The sequence below is a fragment of the Carettochelys insculpta genome, chromosome 2 (genome assembly GCF_033958435.1).
Source record: "Carettochelys insculpta isolate YL-2023 chromosome 2, ASM3395843v1, whole genome shotgun sequence".
NCBI lineage: Eukaryota > Metazoa > Chordata > Testudines > Carettochelyidae > Carettochelys > Carettochelys insculpta.
The window spans coordinates 121,188,691-121,195,260 of NC_134138.1; positions in this window are offsets into that span (position 1 = coordinate 121,188,691).

Sequence of the window (6,570 nt, forward strand, 5' to 3'; positions counted from 1 at the left end):
GGGGTGGGAATAGAAGTACTTTTTCTTGTATGGAACTGGGTTCTTTTGAGCATTGCAGGTTGTTCCATGTTAAACTTCCTGGAGAAAATTTCACTGGTGAGGAATGGCTGGAATGAGTGGGTAACTCAACTGCAGCCCCATGCTTGCCCTTTTACCCACTTCCCTGAGTCAACAGGGCACAGGGACTACTTGGGGCTGAGGGTCAGGCAGTAGAGGCAGCAGGGGTTGCCTCCCCTCTCCCTGGCACTCATCATGCAGGCAACATCAGCCTGCTGTGCCTCGCTTCTCTGCAGGTGGCAGGAATGGGTGGGGCACTGCTGTGGAGGAGTGAGATACAGCACGCTGGGAGGGCTGTCCTGCTGTCCTCATAGTGCAGGGTGGAGAAGAGGTGATGCCTGCTGCTTCCGCCACCCGACCCCAGGTAACTGCTCTTCCTCTCATGCATAGGACAATGGAGGCGGCTGCCATGGGGCCCCAGAAGGCATGGGGCCTGGGGTGGCCTCATCCTATAGATGGGTTGTGTCTGTTGGTATCTTTCTTTTTTACTCAGTAGTACAGAAATTTCTTGACAGTATTCTCCTGGCAGGGGTGGCCAACGCATGGCTCTTAAGCAGCGTGCAGCTCTTTGAGCAATGGAATGCAGCTCCTGCTTGAAGCCATGTATCAAGTGCTGCGAGCAGCTCTGCACATGCGCCCCAGCACTTGATAGAAGTGTGCGGCAGTGGCAGCAGCAGCTCCAATGAGTTGTCGCCCTCAAGTTTGAGCAGGGGACTGGGTGTGCCTAGCTATGGGCGGGGGCACTGAGTTGGAGGGGCTGGGTGTGTGTGGCCCTGGGGGGGCATTATTAGAATGGGGGGGGGGCTTTGGAGTACCTGACTGAGGGAAAATGGGGGATTGGGATGTGGGGAGGACTGGGGGATGCCTGGGTCTGGAGGAGGGGAGGCTGACTGGATTAGAGCGGGGAGCTGGTGGTGCCTGCCTCTAGGAGGGGGCATTGAACCACATTATTTATTTTCATCTCTCTGTCTAGATAAATATATCTATAGAGATAAAAATAAATATATAATACGTGGCTCTTGGCACTCTGTCTGTGGCTCTTTATCGCCAACTGGTTGGCCGCTCCTGTTATAGGATTACAGCCTGCACCCATGGCAATTCTTTCCTGCAATTCCCCATGCTAGAGGCTGCCCCCTCAAGAATATTGTCCTTCCTTTGCAAAAGGTTCTGCTTTGACACCAGTATTGTGCCTGCCCTGTTACTCTCCCCACCAGAAAAACAAAAGAACCAACAACAATCTGAAAACTCCACCTGTGTAACCCACATGCCTTTTAAATAGCAGCACTTGAGACAGACAGCTGATAAATTAGTGGATCTTTGTATCTCTGTACACATGGGGGAAAAAAAAAAAGAGAAAGAGACCATCTACTTGAAGTGTCTAGAAGCAAAAGCTGGTAATTACAGGGCATATGGGTGTTTTTCCATGAGCTGGAGAGCAAATTTCCATGGTAGAGTGAGTCATAAATATTCCTAAATTGAGAACTGAGCCAGAATTCAGATAGAGAAGCTATAAAATAGGACTATGAGACCATTGGGCAACAGGTTAGTAGATGATCCTGATGAGCAACAAGATGGTAACCCCTGGAGTAAGATACTGGGTTCCAGCACCATTGATCACTTTGCCAGGTTCTTCCGTCCAGGAAGGGACAGCTCCTGATTCCCCCATCAGAAAACCTTTATTGGTCATATTAATGGAAATTGACCTTAGGAATTATGTTTTTCCCCAGATAGCTTATATAGAAATGCAGCCCTTAAACTCCCAAGGTTTTTGCCTCAATGTTGATGGATTCAGTAGCTTTAGTTTTTTAAAATATCAGGATAGGCCTTTTCTAGTAAAAAATAAATCTCTTTAAATCTGAATTTAAATTAAAATAGATATTTTATACATCCTGATGAGCATAGATATTACATTGACAAAGGTGAGGTGTCTTTTATTGAACCAACTTTTGTTGGTCAGCAAGGCGTGTTTTTGAGCTTATACAGCTGTTAGGCCAAAATACGTTTTGACATGTGACTGTATACAAAAGCGGAATTTAAAATAGGTAAGCAAAACTTACACTGCACTGCATTGACTAGGCAGTTTTTCACCTCATGATAATGTAAATGGGTTATAACTGCTAGAAAAGGGCTTAATTGTCTAATTAATGGAGTTTTGGTTGATTTTTGCATTGGAACAAAGTTTACAAGTGAGTGCCATAATTTACTGCAGTTCTGTGGCAGCATTCCCCTGAGTCCAAGGGCCAGCAACCACAATAGCATTTTTTCCAATTGGGTAAAAAAAACTCAGTTAAAGACCCACAGTGCATATGAATAAGAGATGGTCCTTAATGTCAAACCGTACTTTTTGTAACCCCTATTTTAAGAACAGTGCCCACATCATTTGTAGTGCAATACATTAAGATGAAGTAGCAGTTATGTTCACTAACTGTTTACATAGTCTATTTCCTCATGCTTTACATGTGTGTTTGTACCACTGTCTTCCTGACTGTCACGCCTGAACTACCTCTCTCTCTGGAGGATGCTGGGGAGTTTTGAGATCACACACAGTTTGCTATTGAGATATGAGTTGTTCATTTTGGAGCTTTTAGATATTCACCATTTATCAAAAATAACCAGAAGGGGTTTTTTCACTTTGCAGTTATAGTGTCAGGAGCCACAAAGAAGTCCTGAGAGAGCCGCAGGTGGCAGACCCCTGCCCTAGTTGCTGCCTGCATATTACAGCTGTGACAGTGGAATATATGACTCACTGTGTACAGCAAGAGTCCTGTTTCCAGAATGGCTGTCACTCACAGTAGTATGCTGCAATTTAACTGAAGAATGTGTATGCTGCATGTGGAGTGAACTGTAATTAGAAAGCAGAACAAAAACTGCTGGAGTATGTTTTTATTATTCCCTCTATATAATCAAAAGACCTTACTTTGCTTTGCAAGGCACACAATGCAGAAATCCAAACCTTTGTTGCCCTGTCCTGCCCTAACTTTCTTTTCCTTAACGCACAGACCAGCACACTTTCTGTTAATGATATAATGCAGCTGAAACTAGCTGGAGGTGTATGGCAATTTTTGTATTTTGCTGCAAGGGTAAGATGTTTTTAAAAGAGGTGTTTTAGAGAATTATGTGCTGTTGTAAAATGAAGCCTCCTGAGAGGACTCATTTTACAGTTTCCACTGTTTCTGGACATCATACTGCCAGAAAGGCTCCTAAAAAGTAAGTAGAAGTTGACAACTGCAGCAAGAAGGGAGGAAATCTGTATTTCATACAATAGGAGTACATTTAAAATTAGCAAAATGCGACTGTCTAACCCTTTACTCAGTCAAGAGGCATTTAACATGTAAACACTGCAGACTGACATCTCAGCAGAATTTCAAAAGGTAAAGTGAAGATCTGGCTACATGATGCCACATAGGCAGCCTCAGACTGAAAGTGTAGGGACCTGTCCTTTATTCGTATGGCTTTGCTCAAGAGCACTTTAAAATAACACAACATATAGGACAATAATTTCTTGTAACCTAACAAATGAATTCTGTAATGGTGGGGTTGGGATTTCTGACACCAATATGTATTTCACTGAAGAGCACCACACCCAACCTCCCAGAAGCAGAGACTGGCTGAATGATGCTAGCCAATTTTAGAACAGGAAATAAACCAGATCACATTTCAAATTAAATTGGGTGCTGCAGTACATATCAATTATTCTTTATGATGAGGGCTGGTCCCTGTTTCCCAAGAAAATAGTTTGTTTTTGCCATCTTGCTTTCCAAAAGTATTTCCACAATTTAAATATTAGCTATGCAAGTGGGGTTAAGTAAAAGCTACTGTTATATTTGTAGAGGAACTGCCCAGTATTTACATTCTTTACTAGTAATTTTTCTCCTTGCATGGAGGCAGAATTTTTAGTTTTATACAACCAGGATCCTGCATTCCTTGAGCACCCAAAAGTCAGGAAGTCAAGGATGCATGCTCTGCCTAACTTCATTCCAACGCAAAAGGTTTATTGGGGCTAGCGTACAGAACAAGCCATGCGTAGCACTTAATCAGTATATTTCAAAGTGTGTTACAAAGTCTACTGTTGTTGTTATCCTGAACAAATAGGAAACTGAAGCACAAAACAGTGAAGTGATTCACATAAGGTCACTTGACAGGTCAGTGATAGACACTAGGTCTCCTGAGTGCCAGTCCAATGCTCTATCCTTTAGGCCAAATTCTTCTCTACACACACAAAAATGAACATTGTGTGAAATAGTCAGTGGACATAGTGACGTGCCACCTGTTATTTTAAAGATTACAGCCTCAGGTTTTGCTACAAGGAAAAACCACTGACTGGAGGAGAGAGGAACTAGCAGTCAAGCTAGCATGCTTGTTCATTTGATGGTATGAAGCACAAACCATATTGCTCTGTAGAACCTCCTAGCTGACAATTAATAGTACAGCACTGATACCGACCACATGTTCTGCTCTTGTAGTCCCCTGGAAAACACGGCAGTGATCAGCAGGAGAAATAACAGGTCCCAGACGAAAAGTTAGGCTTGCCAACTTTCTTGCTTGCAGAAGACCAAACACCTTTGCCGTGCCACCTATCCTGCCCTTTCTCTGAGGTCCTGCCCCCACTCACTCCATTCTTCCCTCCCTCTCTCACTCATGCTCACCCTTTCTTGCTTGTTTTCACTGAACAGGAGGTTGGGGTAAGGGGAGAGGACCCCAGGTGGGTGGGTGGGCTCTGGGTGAGGTGAGAGGTTTGGGATGCAGGAAAGGGGTTCCAGTATTGGACCCAGGGGTTCAGTGTGCAGGAGAGAGTGTGGGCTCAGGAAAGGTGTTTCGGTGTGGGAGGTTGCTCAGGGCTGCCGCAGAGCAGTTCAGGATGCAGGAAGGTCACAGGGCTGGGACAGGGACTTGGGGTGCAGGAAGTGGGTTAGGAGCATGAGCTCCAGGTGACACTTAGCTTAGCCAGCTCCTGGAAGCAGTTGGCATGTTCCTCAGTAGAGGTGCTGCCAGATGGCTCTGCATACTGCACACATCCACAGGCACTACCCCTGCAGTTCCAACTGGCTCCACTTCCTAGTTAATGGGAGCTGTCAAGCTGGTGTCAGAGCCCCTTGGCCACCCTTGCACCTAGGAGTAGGAGGGATTATTTCTAGGAGATACACAGAGCAAAGGCAGCGAGAAAGCCTTAAATGGTCAGGCGGTGGCACTTGAGGCTAACAGCCCAGTCTGCTGTGCTGACTAGAGCCACCAGCATCCCATTTCGACTGGGCATTCTGGTTGAAAGTTGGCTGCCTGGCAAACCTACTGAAAGTGGGATTTGTCCTTTCTAACACACCTTGAGACTCTCATACAGTAGAACCCCGAGATACGTGCACTCGACTTGGGCGTATCTCAGGCTAACTTGACTTTGCGTGGCGGGGAGCTGGCTCTGCGTGGGGTGAGCGGTCTGGGATGTAGGAAGGGGCTCCTGTCTTGGGCCGAGGGGGTTCGGTGTGCAGGACAGAATGTGGGCTCGGGCAAGGTGTTTGAGTGTGGGAGGTTGCACAGGGCTGCAGCAGAGCAGTGCAGGATGCAGGAATGTCACAGTGCTGGGACAGGGAATTGGTGTGTAGGAAGTGGGTCAGGAGTGTGATCTCCAGGCTATGTGCTGGTCAGTTTCCCAGCTTCCACCAGCAGAGGGGAGCAAGAAGCCAGGCTGCTGCTTGGTTCCTGACTCCTACCAAGTTGTATAAAATTTGAGTTACGTGAGGTTGCCCAAGAACGCAACCTTTGCATAACTTGGAGGTATACTGTACCACAAAAAAAAGAAGAGTATTTAGCTATATGTGTGTGTGCTTGCATTTGTGCTATTCACACTCTGCCATTTTCTTAGGCTAAGCAAGATGGATTTCCCTAGTCTTTTCTGGGACAAAGCCAGGATTGTGCTGATTGGCCCCAGCTTGGTGGAGGCAGCTGTCTCTGATTGCAATTCCCCACCTTTTCTGCAGGCAAAGGGCAACCTGCACATGAAAGCCCCATCTTGCAAGGTCCTACAGGGCACAGTTTAGCCTCTTTCCTAAGCGCTTCAGTAGATATGAATATTGCAAATACACAAATTAGCACAAAGGCTTCAGCATTACTAAAACTTCATCTACATTAGAAATACTACAGTGGCATAGGTGCAGTTACATCATTGTAGTGAAAACTTTGCCAGAATAGAAAGGGGTTCTTCCATTGCTGTAGTAAATCCACTTCTACAAAAGGTGTTATCTGGGGCAAGGGAAGATGTCTTCTGTGAATTTACAGTGGCTATACTGGGGCTCATGCTGCTTAATTACATTGCACAGGGCACAACATTTTTCGGAGCCCTAAGCAATGTAGTTAAGATGATATGTAACACTGATGGGCAGCCTATGGCCCAGTGCAATTCTGTGTGTGGCCTCTGAGGCATTTTGTTTACCGTTGCTCGTATGCAGGGATACCTGATTCCACTGGTTTCTGGCCTCTGAGTTTTTTTCTTCCTGGTATTACTAAAGTGACAAACATGTAAAT